The sequence below is a fragment of the Gobio gobio genome, assembly GCF_949357685.1.
Source record: "Gobio gobio genome assembly, chromosome: 14".
Classification (NCBI taxonomy): domain Eukaryota; kingdom Metazoa; phylum Chordata; class Actinopteri; order Cypriniformes; family Gobionidae; genus Gobio; species Gobio gobio.
In genome coordinates, this window is record NC_137107.1 from 33,069,622 (window position 1) to 33,084,629 (window position 15,008).

Genomic DNA, 15,008 nt, shown 5'->3' on the forward strand with positions numbered 1-15,008 from the left:
ATTGCCATCTACACATGCTGTTGAACTGTCAACCTAGTGCTGTGTCCCGTAATAGGTCATGGGTCTTTCGCAGGTATCGCACTGAGAAAATCAAATCTGTAATAACAAACTTGACCTTCTGCTGGCAAAATGTACTGTTGTTTTTCTTCAGCAGCGACTTCACTTGGCTTATGTCTTACTGTGGATTGTAATTCCCAAATAGCCAGACCACAGTAGGTTACCATCATGTTCCCTTAATCAAATACAACCCCTGTGAGTGTATCAAGAGACTCCATATAATATCTTGAGGAAATGATGTTGCCATAATTTGTCCTGCCTGCCCTCCAGATATTGCCAGTCGCCCACCAGCCTCAACTGTGTCTCGGTATATCTCTGTACCACCTTTTCTCCGTCAATCTTAAACTTATTTAAGTTATTTATTTAAGTCTCTATTAAAGTATTATTTTGGGTAATAAATACTTTGCTTGAGCACACTTCACACCATTTTTCCCTTTAGAATTTAAATGCAACCGAGTAAAAGTAGTCCATGTTACTCCATACAATTTAATTCAGGCCTTTAAAAGACAAAGTCTTATTGCCCTGGTCATCATGACATAAATCTTTTTTGTATTCTTAGATATTAAAGGGGAGGGGGGGGGTCTAATGCTGTTTCATGCATTCTGACTTATTTATACTGTTAGAGAGTTGGATTCTGCATGCTGAACATGGCCAAAATGTCAAAAAAATGAGTTGGACGTATGATGGTTCTGTGCAAAATACGACAGGTTTCAGAGAGTTTTTTTTCGAGTATGGCCCTGTATGATGGCAAAAAAGCGAAATTGCTTGTATGGGCACTTCTCCCGGATGAGTGTGTGCGCACATCAACCAGAGCAAGAGCGCACCTATCTACGAGCTTCGTTCGGGTTAACCGTTTTTATACCACGAAATCAACAATGTCACTAAAAAAGTGTATTTTTGTGTGTGAGCTCTTGACTCTTTAGCTCCGCCCACTGCACGCCTCCACGAGTTCGGCTGTTTTCAGGAAGAATCGGTACAGCCTACCTGTTTTATAAATATGATAAAACTAAAGACTCTTCGGAGATATGAAGGATGCAATACTACTTTATGTACTCAAGATTAACATGAGATTGGTGGAAACTGTGTGTGTTATGTACCCTTTAATTTCAATTGAAGGCAAAACACTCCATGTGAATAGGGTAAAATAAATAACCAATACATATCACCACTCTTCCCCAGTTGATTGATTGCATTAAGATTTGGAATCATTTTTTAATTGCAAGTTTTCTAAAATGTTATATTTAAATATGCAAATTATGCATTATCTAATTAAATATGCACTAGACCAGAACAGAAACTGAACACTTGATAAAGCTAGGTTCAAAATTCTTGTTTCCTTATGTTGACATGTTAGAGTTAAAGTTTTTTTGTGAGGGGTTTTTGGGTTATCTTTTTATCATTCCATAAAACAGAAAATACTGCCAACAGACAGTTTTTTTTTTTTAAAGAATAAAATGTTGCATAAAATCATACAAATTATATATGTACAAACCCCTCTGTGAAAACCTTCTGTAATTAGGAATACAACTGTCAAGGTTGGTGTATGCAAGTGCTCCTAAATTGAAGTTTTTTCTGTCACTGCACTGGAAAAAAAACTATTTTGAGAAAACAAGTTTTAAGATATGTATTGTTATTGAAATCTACAGATGCAAATAAAGTGCAAGAAAATAAACTCTTAAGTTTTTTATATTTTGTATGTTTTCTTTCCACTAGTCTGAAACAGATGAAATGCCAAATAGACCAAAATTGACCAGTGAATGTTTGTGGATGTTTTTAACATGTAGTGTCTTGCCTTAAAGTCCCCCTGTAGTCAATAATGTTATCCCTGAAAGCTCATCTTTGATAACCTTTGATCACCATTATTTTTCCTGTGAAAAAAATGTCTTCATGCCTTAAAAGGTTAGTTCACCCAAAAATTAAAAGGCAACGGCAATTTGCACTAAGTGAAAATAGATGCTATTTACACTTAAATTTTAACAATCTCTTTACTACCTTTCTGGGCCTTGAAAGTGTTAATTAAATTGCTGTCTATGTGGGGGTCAGAGTGCTCTCGGATTTCATCAGAAATATCTTCATTTATGTTCCGAAGATGAACGGTCTTACGGGTTTGCAACGACTCGAGTAATTAATGACAACATTTAAATTTTTGGGTGAACTAACCCTTTAAAATAGGTTGAATGTAACTCTTGTACACCCTTGTTTCATTTGGTATACACAGATCTATGAATATACAAATTAGCCCCGCCTCCACTCAATCACACCGGCTCAGAGATCCACTCAGTCAACTTTTACTCAAGTTACTGCAGTAAACGCTACACAACGGTATCACTCTTTACAATGTCGGACACATAACGGTAATTAATATGATAAGTCTTTTGCTTGACCACGTTATCAAACAGGTAATAATGTGTTGCTAATGTTACACAAACCAATTTCCTGTTCGCCATCTTTAGTCTGCCTTCTAAAAATCAATCAGCATCCTTAGAAAATGTTTGAACATCATAGAACGTCAGTGGTGAAAGGCATATAGTTCATCATAATATACATCATATACGTAAATTCACCTGCTATATTGCTAAATGTACCCGATTATTCATATCAACAGAACAATATACCAGTATTGCTTCTCTTGAGCTTCCCCTGCTTCACAGTAGTAGTGTGAAGTTCGGATAATTTTACTGACTCGGATCTTTGAATCTCGTTCAGCAAAATGAACGAATCTTTTTTCAAGTCATTTCGTTCATTTAAGCAGAATCTAATTAAAATATTACTTGCTACATTTTTCAACACATTTAGTACTTTTGGAATAAAAAAATAACTATAAGCTAATGCAGCTATGGCCAAACTTTGAGAAAAGTTTGAGAAAAGAAAAGATTAATTAATTGCTTAAGCTGGGTCTTCAGGCTATGTATTCAGTCTGTTAGTTCACCTCACCTCCCGATCCAAATCATTCTTTCTTTTGTCACTTCACATTTAACCACGTCTGTTCCCTGGAAAGTTTAGTTCACCTCTCGTGTCTTCGAGTATGAGCTGTTAGTTCCGTCATCATGTCTGATCTACAGCCTCATATGTAATACATGCGTCCGGAAACAGAAATTGATTAGATCATCTCTCGAGTCTTCGGGCTTGAGTCATTTGTTCATCAAGTCCCATGCAGCCCCATAGGAAAGGCTATGCAGTCACCGGAAACAGAAAAGATTAGTTCATCTCTTGAGTATTCTCGTTCGAGTCGTTCGTTCTTTTTTCACGTGACCACTTCCCTGTTCTGTGTCTCGCAACATATACATTACAGTCATATTATTGACTGCATGTTGTAATATATTTATTATTATAAAATCATCAGAAGATATGTGCAATAAACATTTGTTATGCCTATCCATTCTAAACAACCCAATGTGTCCAGGCCTCAAAGGAAAATCAATTATTATTCTAGCTAAAAAACTGAACTAAACAAACATAAAAAACCTACACACTTGTTTGTAAGGAAGGTTGTGAATTAACTAATTTCTGTATCCAACACTGCTGTCATGTCACGAGACAAAAGAACGAGACTCGAGAGATGAGCTGTTTCTGCATTCAGCCTATTGGGACTTGAACGAACGACTCGAACGAGAAGACTCGAGATATTAACTAATCTTTTCGGTTTCCAGTGACTGCATAGCCTTGCCTATGGGGCTGGGACTTGATGAACGAATGACTCAAACCCGAAGACTTGAGAGTTGAACTAATCAATTCTGTTTCCTGTACAGAACATATGGGATGTTGTGCATGCGCAGTCAACACAAAATGAACAAATCGCTCTCTGAGACAACCCGTTGTTCTCGAGTCATAGTAAAGATTCGTTCAAAATGAACGAATCGTTCATGAAAGACACATCACTACTTCACAGCATAGTAATGATGATGTGCTAAAGCCCTGCCTGCGTGTGTTGATGTGATTGGTTACAAGGTAGTTTGTAACGTCAGAAACACCAACGATTTCAAACCGCGTCTTTGGTTCATTGGACTTTTAAGAAGAAAATACTCAGCAATGGTGTTGACTTATGAATCTGCACATGGTTTGTCTTAAAGCATATTAAAAACGCCACATAGACATATAAAAAACTTGATTTTCACCACAGGGGGTCTTTAACAAGTGTGTTCTAAAAACGTCAGAAGTTACTTGATTTCATAAGTCAGTTTGAAAAGCTAATAAAGAATTTACTATTAAATGCTTGAGTACAATTCCAAAAGTTTTTTTGTTTGACTTTTAATTAAGTCAAATGTTGACCCCATATTCATACTTTAACTAAGTTTAATTAGGTGGTACATCTTACACCCCTGGATAGTGGATGTCCATGACACTGAATATGAATGTGTTTTTCCCTCACACAAGGCTTACTGATAGCTTCTGATGAGCGCTGCTGGAGGCGCACTAATGATCTCGCCGGGTGTCTTCACAGCTCCAGGTTGAGACACATTAATGTAGATGGGTGACTGTGGATATATGTCGGCTCGGTAATGTTCCTGTGATTCATATGAAGAGCAATCATAGATCATTTAAGGTGTTCCGGAGCTGGCAGGCAATCTGATAATGAACACATGGAGGGGCGTCAGGCCGGAAGGATGCAAATGATGCCAGCATCAGTAGGGGCCTTTATGCTCAGGATTAAACATGGCTTTTAACGTGTTTATCATTAACGCAACATGTTTGAAGACCCAACGACAGCAATATGGCCATCAACAGGGAATCGCTAAATCTTGGCTACCAACCAAGACTTAACAGCGTGGTATTAGTCACACAGCGTCAAAGAGTCACACTTTAATATTAGAGTAACATTAGAGTAATGGAGCACCAGTACCAAGAGCAGTTCACATCCCACTCACTTCATGTCCATTTCTCATGGCACACTTCATAAATTTAGAAATATGGTTCTAACACTTTTTTCCCGGTGGTGTACCACTTCTATGCAGACCATCTTACAACCCCAACTACCTCGGTTACAAAGGATGTGCAAAAACTTAGATTATATACCCTTTATCACTGCATGAAAAGTGGGATTTTCGTCAGTATGTGGCACTGTAGATTGCCGTGGAACTTCAGGTTTACGACTGCACGGCAATTTGCAGGCAACACCGAAAACTGTCGGAAATTGACGTGGGCCTTGCTTGGCAGTTGTCCCCCCATGACCCCCCCTCCCCTTAATTCTAGGGGAGGCTTTATCATGTAAATGAACATGCTGTGAGCTACACAAATGCAAATCAGAGTAGCAGCAGGGGGAGTTTTATCTAGGTTCTGAATTTTTTTAACTAAAACAAGTTTAAAGTTTAAGTTAAAATGTTAACTTAAATTTAAGTTAAATGTACTCGTTTTAGTTCACATTACTAAATTTTTAGGGCAACCAGTTTGCTCCAATTTTTTAAGTAGATTCAACTTGTCCGGGCTCACAGTGTAGATTAATTACTCTGTATGTCATTAGCAATAACCAATGTTATGTAAAAAAAAATAAAAAATACAGGACAGCAGTTCATGTCTTCAACCTTTAGAGAGGTTATGTGATGCAACAAGACAATGAACCAAAGCACACAAATAAATCAAGTAAAGCATACAGTTTACATACCAAAATTAATTTTTCCACCCTGCACTGTGAATGATTTTTTAAATGGCTATTAATGATAAATGTGAAAAGTACAAGTTTGTGTGTTTATAGTTAAGTCAGATTGTGTTTTTCTGTAATTGTCATTTAAATTGAGCTCACACCACATTTTATGAATTATCAATGCAGATTTTCAAGAGGTGGTTTCCTGGTTTAAATTATGCCAAGAGTAGGCCTAATCTAGTAAATCGCGAGTTAAAAAATTGTTGCCTGGAACAAAGATTAAGCACAGATTACTAACACCTGGACTATGAGTCCTGAACTAAAATAAACTGGATTCATTTACAGTTTTATCTAATTGCTTACACACAATTTCTGAAAATATGGCTCAATTTCTTGTAACTCTACACACAAAACACACAACATGCAAAACATCAGACATCGCTTGCAAAAGCAACACTTTGTGCAAAACTATTTTAACTCTTCCAAAAATGTTGTTTTTGCATATATCTAACTACACACAAATATGCACAACTGAAGAATTTTACAGTTGAACTGAAATCAACTGAACTGAATCAACACTGAAGTCACTTGAGCTGAATATTGACACTATATTGGCTTGTTAGAGCCGGTTTACAGCAGAATTTGTTTTGAACTTGTTACTGAAGCTGCTATGAAACAATATATTTTGTTGTATGCATATTCTTTCTTTCTCAAACCTGAGTTTTGATTTCTAAGTGATCAATTTATGTATAAGTGTTTTCACACATGATCATTGGCTGTATGGGTCCTCAGTAAATTAATGTGGCATTTCAATGGAAAAAGTTATTCTTGTCTCTACAACTTATGGCTTCCTAAAGACACGTTTATGGGTAAATAAAATATTAATAATATAAATAAAATGTATATCAAAACATGTTTTAAATATAATGAAGTCATTTTATAATAGCACTCATCAGATGTTCCTGGAAACAAAACAGAGACAGAACAGTATAAACAAACTATACAACAAACTAAACACCAAATTACAAAAACATTATTATGTGAAAGTGAATAAAGTTGTGTGTGTGTGTGTGTGTGTGTGTGTGTTTTCAGTTATAAATATGTGCTGTGTAAATTAGCCTATATATACTTTTAGAAATTAAATATAGCCTAACTTTAAAAAACAAACAATAGGCCTAACCCATATAGATAAATTATAATAATTGTATAATATTAAGCATTTACTTAATATACATTGTAACATTAGGCTACTTTACTCTAGCACAGTAGTCAGTTAAGCAATTAATTAATATCTTATATTAATATGTATGTAGCCTAGGCTACATCTAAAGGTAAGTCTGCTTTTAAAAAAAAATATATATATATTACACTTCGACATGTACAGAATGTGCGCGTTAAGAAACACGTTCAAATGTGTCTTCTTAACATCTTAAAACTGTGCGTCGACTGTGTGTGTATGCCTGTTACATGACCAGAATGTGCGTGTCTACACATACAAAAGAAACACGTAAAAAATTGCTGCTTGACGCGGACAAACAGTCACGCGTTTCGTATAAAGAGATTTGGCCCCGGGCGCGTTCCATAGTAGAGCCCTAGTCCAATGACGTGCGAGGTCGAGGTCATGGCCATGACGCGTAGAAGACGAGCTTTAAACTTTTTTTTTTTTTTTTTACATTTCCTATGTTTTTTGCTGCTTTCCTTTTTCGTGATCAACTATGACAGGACGCCGTCTTCAACTCAATCTCTGCATGGACGCGACCAACTTTTTCGACTCATTTTCAGGAGGCTGTCTTCATCTTCACAACTCTGAGGCAAACTGCAGGCGCTATGAAGCAGAGCATGGGTAATGTAACGTTACGATTTAAAGAATATGCTTTTATTCAGCTGTATAAGGAAATGGATGCGTTAATAGATCCGAGCTTAAAACTGCACATTTTGTTTTCACAGACTATCCTCGCCTCATAACGAAACCGTGAGCTCTTATCTGCTTGGAGCGATTTCCGTGAGTCCAGATTTAACCACTGATCAAGACGACATTGTGTGTAACTTAAGTATAACTTCTGTTTTTCTCATTCCTTGTTTAATTTTACCGTGACTGTTTTTATTAATACCAGTCTCATGTAATTGTTTTCCAGCTGCCTGTAAGACGTATTATGAATCGACACGCCGGAGCTTCAGATACAAACAACCTGAACTTACATAGCAGACGGAAACTGCGAAGTTTAGCTCGGAGTCGATCAAGAAGAAAAAGGATAAGATTTATTATATTAGATCCGTTTTTTGTCAATGTGAGTATTTTTCAGGTTGCTTATTGTCTTTATGGATTGTATTACAGTTGCTGGAAGCGAGAGTGTGCTGGATGAGGTTGACATTTGGAAGTCCGCGACCATTGAACTCATGTTTGACGAGGAAGACGGCTTTGTTGACGGGGTGTCTGGATGGATTGTGCGGCCACCGCGCTCTCGCAGCCTGGAGCTCGCCGAACTTTACATTACATTACGAGACATTACTGCTGCACTGTACATAGTTGTGTGTTTAACAATAAAGCTCTTTCTTTGAATAAACAGCTGTGTTTTATAAATTAAGCCCTTTCTTTGAATGAACAGCTGTATGCTTATAAATGAAGCTCTTTCTTTGAATAAACGGCACGGTCCGTATAATTTCCCCATATATTCCTTAATGGTATGAATACTTCATAGCACAATAACATTAATATAAAACAAATTATTACAACATAAATTATATATTTATTATTATTATTGGGGTTTACATTTATAATGAGCCAGGGGGACCAATAATGATTGGTTTGCAGTGATCTGCCAACCAATCACGAGGGATTTTTCTTTTTTAAATGTAGTGGCTTCAGCCAATAGTGAGTGAGTAAATTCAAGTCTGGCCGTTGACTCTCTGGTTTCGCTGCTATTCATATGCTAATTAGAGGCGTCGCACCTCTGCGCTGTCTCTCAGTGGGGGGCTCTCCACCTACGTCATGGTTCGTTTATGACAATTTGTGGCACAGACGAACACGACGTTCGCTGCCTCTAAATTGTCGAAAACTGCCGAAAATTAGGGAGATTTCCGGGAGTATACAGGCGTTTACAGGGTCGAAAATCCCACTTTTCATGCAGTGTATTTTGAAGTGGCCTCACTTTCACCAATCTGTAATTTTGGATAATTTAAAACATTTTTTTTAAATAAATTAAAATGAAATATACTGTTAATTTTAGATTAACCTAAATGAACCAAAATATATATTAATAATACTGTAATATTAATATAATAATATTAACACAATTATTTAATCTATTGTTATGAGTTAATTAGTTTATTTATTTAATGTTGGTGTTTTATATATATATATATATATATATATATATATAATATTTATTTATAAATGTATTTATTTATACATATATTAATAATAATATATTAAATATACAAAATTATAAATATTTCAATACTTATACCTATACAGTTGTATTTAACGCATTTAATTCATTGTTATTGGTTAGTCAGTTTGTTCTTGTTGCATTTTGTCAATAATACATTTATATATGTTTAATATTTATGTATTAATTTATTGTTGTATAATAATAATAATCATTTATATTAAATGGTAGTATTGAATATTTATTATTTATACACATAATTAGTTAATTCATTGTTATAAGTTTTGTTTGTCATAATTCTATATATTTAATATTTGTATATATTTCTTTTTTCTTTTAACTGACCATTTTCAATCTTTGTCGGACCGCGGTTTGACGACCACCGATCTGTCATTTCTGCCTTTTTCATGGCAGTAGGTGAGGGTTTACTGCACTTTCATTTCAGATAGACTCTCTCACTTTCCCCGTCACATCCCACATGATCTCCATTTAAGGGGAGTGCAGGCCGAACAGAACTGAAAGCCTCTTTTTTCTCCCAGTGAAGATGAGTCAGACCCAGCTGGTACCAACCGTGCCCTGGGCTGCCTCAACAAAACTTCAAATCCTCCTGCTGTGGCTCATGTTCACTTTGCCTCCTTCCCTCCCATCCTCGCTCTCTCCTCCTCTCTTTTCCTGCGAAGAGCCTTTTAACCTCCACGGTCTTGGCCCACTGCATATAGGAGGAGTGTGCTGAAATGGAGACTGGTTGCAAGATTTAGGGCACGTTCACCTCTATTCAGGCCATTTCTTGGAAAGGAGTGCATCATTTCCAGCCTGAAGGATGACAGGGGCTGTTTCTAAATTTAATTTTCAACAGCAAGGTGTGGAGAACATGGCTTTTTTCTTTCCGTCCTCTTTCCTTTTACTTTTTGCATTTTAGTGTCCAAATGCATTAGTACTCTGCTGCTGTGGGCATGCTGAGTCATTTGGCCATTAAAATAATTATCTCTGCAATCATGACATGATTTCAGGTGATTGGCCCAATGGAGGAAAATAGTATGAAGTGCCACCAGTTTTGGGTAATGCCAAAGCTAAATGTTAATTTCTGTACAAAAATGCATTATTTTACTAGTGACCTCTACTCTCAGGTCTAATTTTAACACAGGCACCAGAGGGATGAATTAATATATCACATGGGCTAAAAGAAAACTTGTGTATATGTAGGTGCGGAATTGTTTGTTTCTGTGACTTGTCAACATTGAGCTGCCGTGAGGTTACAGAGCACAATTTAAGATGCACTAAAGCCTTACCTAAGTCCATAATTATCAAGGTAGACACACATTTAGTTGAGAGATGCACTCTGGGTAATTGCATCCCACCGCCCACGCAAAGCATTATTTTGTAGCACACCCACTTCTCTTATTGTCGGAGCACTCAACACAACTCTGACCTACTGTCACGGTAAAGCTCTCCCACAGCATGCAGAGAAAGAGAAAATTAATATGAACATGCTGGCATCTTTCAGAAAGCACCGAATTTGATTTAGGCATTGAAACTGGTCTTTTTTTACTAGATTCATGCACTGCTCAATTGCAAAAATTACGTTCAGAAAGATTTCTGTAGCTCCGATGTGTGCCACAGATTGAACAAAAGATCGCCTTAGGCTTTGGCATATTGCCGTTTGGTGACCTTTCTTTCAAAGTGAGGGGAAAAAGTGCCTTTTGAAAAAGCCTGCAAACAATTTTGTTACTATGTGTACTGTAACACTTTTCCTTCAAAATGTTGCTGGTGCAGATCTGTGGACCTCTCAGAATGTTTCTGACTGTTTTACAACATAACCTTGTTATGCTAACTTTGGTTGTGAGTCGTCCAAGTTTTGAGGACGTTTTTAACATCCAAAGTCATTAAACTCTATGCTTATTTTACGTTTGGAAACAGTTTACCATGCGATCTCGCCAAAAAAATATTGGACATTTATTCAAAAAGGTTACATGGTCTTAAAAATAGTCACACTGGTGATCTTAGTGTTAAAATAGGAAATTAATGGGAAATGATTTCCAAATATAATAACCCCTCAAAATACAAAATATTATTAACAAAAAGGTTACACTTATAGTGCCCTATTTTAACAATCTAAGCGCATGGTCTAAAAGGTCACTTAGGGCATGTCCGAATCCACTTTTGCTTGTTTAACGACGGGAAAAATGGCCTGGCGCATGGTCTAAAAGGGTTGTCTCTATTCTCTTAATATATCATGGGCGTGTTTTGGCCGTAACGTACAATAAACCAATCAGAGTCTCATCTCCCATTCCCTTTAAAAGCCAGTTGCGCTCGCGCCATGGCGGATTCGCTATTTAGATGGCGGAATTTGCGAGCGGAAAAAAATATTAACGGATCTGCTCATCCAATGACGATGTATAGGCAATTTTATATTTATGTAGACAATAATAATATATTTTTCATATTTAAAAATGTTTGTGTGCATAGTGTATGCACATTATGGACCCGTCTATAGGCGCAAATTACTTGCGCGCTCTTTAAATAACAAAAAAATATTGTGCCATTGACTTTAGACTAGGTTTCAGTTGGTCAATGGCGCAGTCTATTTCAGTTGTCTCAAAATAGTAATACGCCAACAATGCGCCTGAACACACCTCGTTTTTTAGACCAGCAATGGTCAAATGGGCGCAAATACATTTGCTATTTAAACAAAGTGGCGCTGGAAGTGAAAATGATTACTGCGTAAGGTTGAAATTTGCAAAAAACACTTGCGTTGTAGGAAACACTTGGGGTTACTTCACTGTAACCCTGTTCCCTGATAAAGCGGAACGAGATGCTGCATAAGCTTATGCAAATGGGGATGTCTTTGACATAACCAGCTATGAAAATGGTGTGAAAACACGTCAATGAAATTGACCCGGAGGTATTTATATCCTCGGCTGGTGACGTCACCGGGCGCACCTGCTGCACGAGGCTATAAATAGATGAGCTTCCGCTGGAGCAAACCAGATCTTTTGTTTGAAGACCAGTCCTGAAGCATCATCAGCACGGCCAAGCAATGCAGCATCTCGTTCCGCTTTATCAGGGAACAGGGTTACAGTGAAGTAACCCCAAGTGTTCCCTTTCAAAAGCTACACTTATGTACACTTATACACTTACAGCTTATGCAAATGGGAACGAGAATACCCACGCCGCCGTGCCTGATGGTGCCTGGACCCCTTATGGTTGTATAGGTGTGCACAAGAACGCAAAAAGCCTCAGGCATTAGCCTGCGATGTCGACTCAAGGACATGAGAGCCCGGAGTGGCATGAGCATCCAAGCTATAAAACCTTATGAATGTGTGCGGAGAGGACCAACCCGCCGCATCACAAACACTTTGTAAAGGGGCACCCCTTGCTAACGCAGTAGAAGAGGCGACTCCCCTGGTGGAGTGAGCCCTTAACCCTATAGGCGAAGCTTGACCACGCGCCTCATAGGCAAGAGCAATAGCATCCCTGACCCAATGTGACATTGTCTGTTTGGTGGCGGCAAAACCTCTGTTACGGCCCCCATGACAAACAAACAACTGCTCCGATTTACGCCACTGGCTAGTGCGGTGGACGTAAGCCTGAAGAGCACGGACCGGACACAGTCTATGAAGTCTCTCCTGATCCGGCGTTATGAACGGCGGAGGGCAGAAGGTTTCAAGAGTGACAGGATGTACAGTCGAAAAAGGGACCTTAGGCAGGTAGTCAGGGTGGGGATGCAGAATCACTTTCACCAAGCCTGGGGCAAAGTCTAAGCAGGATGGCGATATTGACAGAGCCTGCATGTCCCCAATTCTTTTCAAGGAAGTTATAGCCATAAGAAAAACCATCTTTAGAGTCAGAAGTTTGTCAGACGCTGATTCTAACGGTTCAAAGGGGGTCTCAACCAGACCCTCAAGGACTAAAGCTAAGTCCCATGAAGGGATCTTGGTTCTAACAGGTGGCCTCAACCGCCTAGCCCCACGAATGAAGCGAGCGAGAAGAGGATGTTTCCCGAGCGGCACCCCATCCACCAAGGCGTGGCAAGCCGAAAGAGCGGCCACATAAACCCTGAGAGTGGAGGGGCAACTTTTCTTGCAGAAAATCCAGAACTGAAGCAACTTGGCAGTTGACTGAATCCACATTATGTGTCGTACACCACCTTTCAAAGACACCCCATTTATTAGCATAAACTTTCCGAGTGGAGGAAGCCCTAGCACTTAGAATGGTCTCAATAACTGCAGGCGAAAGCCCCGTGTCCCTCAGTTGGTGCCCTTCAGGGGCCAAACATGAAGGTTCCACAGGTCGGGCCTGGGATGGAATATCGTGCCCTCTGCCTGAGACAGAAGGTCCCTCCTCGCCGGAATCGGCCACGGCGAGCCGTTGAGGAGAGACACTATCTCCGAGAACCACACTCTGTTCGGCCAACGCGGCGCTATCAATAAGAGGCAAGACCGTTGCTGGTGAACCCTGGCTAGAACTTCTGGAAGCAGAGCGACTGGAGGGAAGGCATACAGGCGCATTCTGGGCCATGTATGAGCCATCGCATCCAGACCCAGCGGGGCTGGGTGACCGAGAGAGAAGTTAAGGGGACATTGCGCTGTCTGACAAGAGGCGAAGAGGTCCACTTCCGCTCTGTAAAACCTGGTCCAAATCTGTTTGACTACTTCTGGGTGGAGTTTCCATTCCCCCGCATGTAATCTCTGTCTGGACAGTAAATCTGCTCCCACATTCAGCTGCCCCGGAATGTACACTGCTCTGAGTGACAGGAGCTTGTCCTGGGTCCAGAGAAAAATCTGTCTCGCTATCTTGTTTAGATCGCGTGAGCGCAGACCTCCCTGGTGATTTATGTATGAGACTGCCGCTGTGTTGTCCACCCGCACTAGGACATGACAGCCCCTCAAATGGGGAAGAAAGTACTTCAGGGCCAGAAATACAGCCATCAGCTCGAGGCAGTTGATGTGCCAGGCGCGCTGATGACCCTCCCATTCCCCTTGAGCTGGACGACCCCTCAAGACCGCACCCCAGCCCGTCAGGGAAGCGTCCGTCGTTAGCAGTTCGCGACGACAGGGAACGCCTAGCGTGGGACCCGAGGTAAGAAACCGGGGTCTGAGCCACATAGTTAGTGTGCGAAGCCCGCGGCACGTCACCTTTATTAGCCTCTGGGGGTTGGCCCTTGGATGAAACCCCCTGGCCCTGAGCCACAACTGGAACGGTCTCATGTGCAACAGCCCCAAAGGAATCACCGTGGAAGCCGAAGCCATGAAACCTAACAATCTTTGGCACCGTCGAATAGTGAGATTTTGACCTAGCCTGACTTTCCTCAGGGTATGCAGAATGGTTTCGACTCGAGCGGGAGACAGATGTGCCCGCATCGTGTTCGAATCCCAAACTACCCCCAAATAAGTCGTTCTCTGGACAGGAGAAAGAACGCTTTTCTTGGCGTTGAGTCTCAGCCCGAGAGAAACCAGATGAGCTAGCACAATAGCTCTGTGCTGAAGCGCCATCTCTCGCGATTGAGCTAGAATCAGCCAATCGTCGATATAATTCAAAATGCGAATGCCCTGGAGTCGCAATGGAGCCAGTGCTGCATCCATCCACTTTGTGTATGTGCGGGGTGATAAGGCTAGGCCGAATGGAAGAACCCGAAATTGGTAAGCTTCGCCCCCGAAAGCGAACCTCAGGAACTTCCTGTGTTGTGGCAGTATTTCTATGTGAAAATATGCGTCCTTCAGATCGATCGTGACGAACCAATCGCGATGTTGAACTTGCGACACGACCATCTTTATGGTTAACATCTTGAACTTGAGTGCTTTGACTAAACGGTTTAAGCCTCGAAGATCCAGGATTGGACGCAACCCCCCCTCCTTCTTGGGTACCAGGAAATATCTGCTGTAATAGCCTGACTCTCTCTCTGGAAGAGGAACATATTCTATGGCCCCTTTTTTCAAAAGAATCTGCAGCTCTTGTGACAGTACTTGCGCTGACTCCGGTCTCAC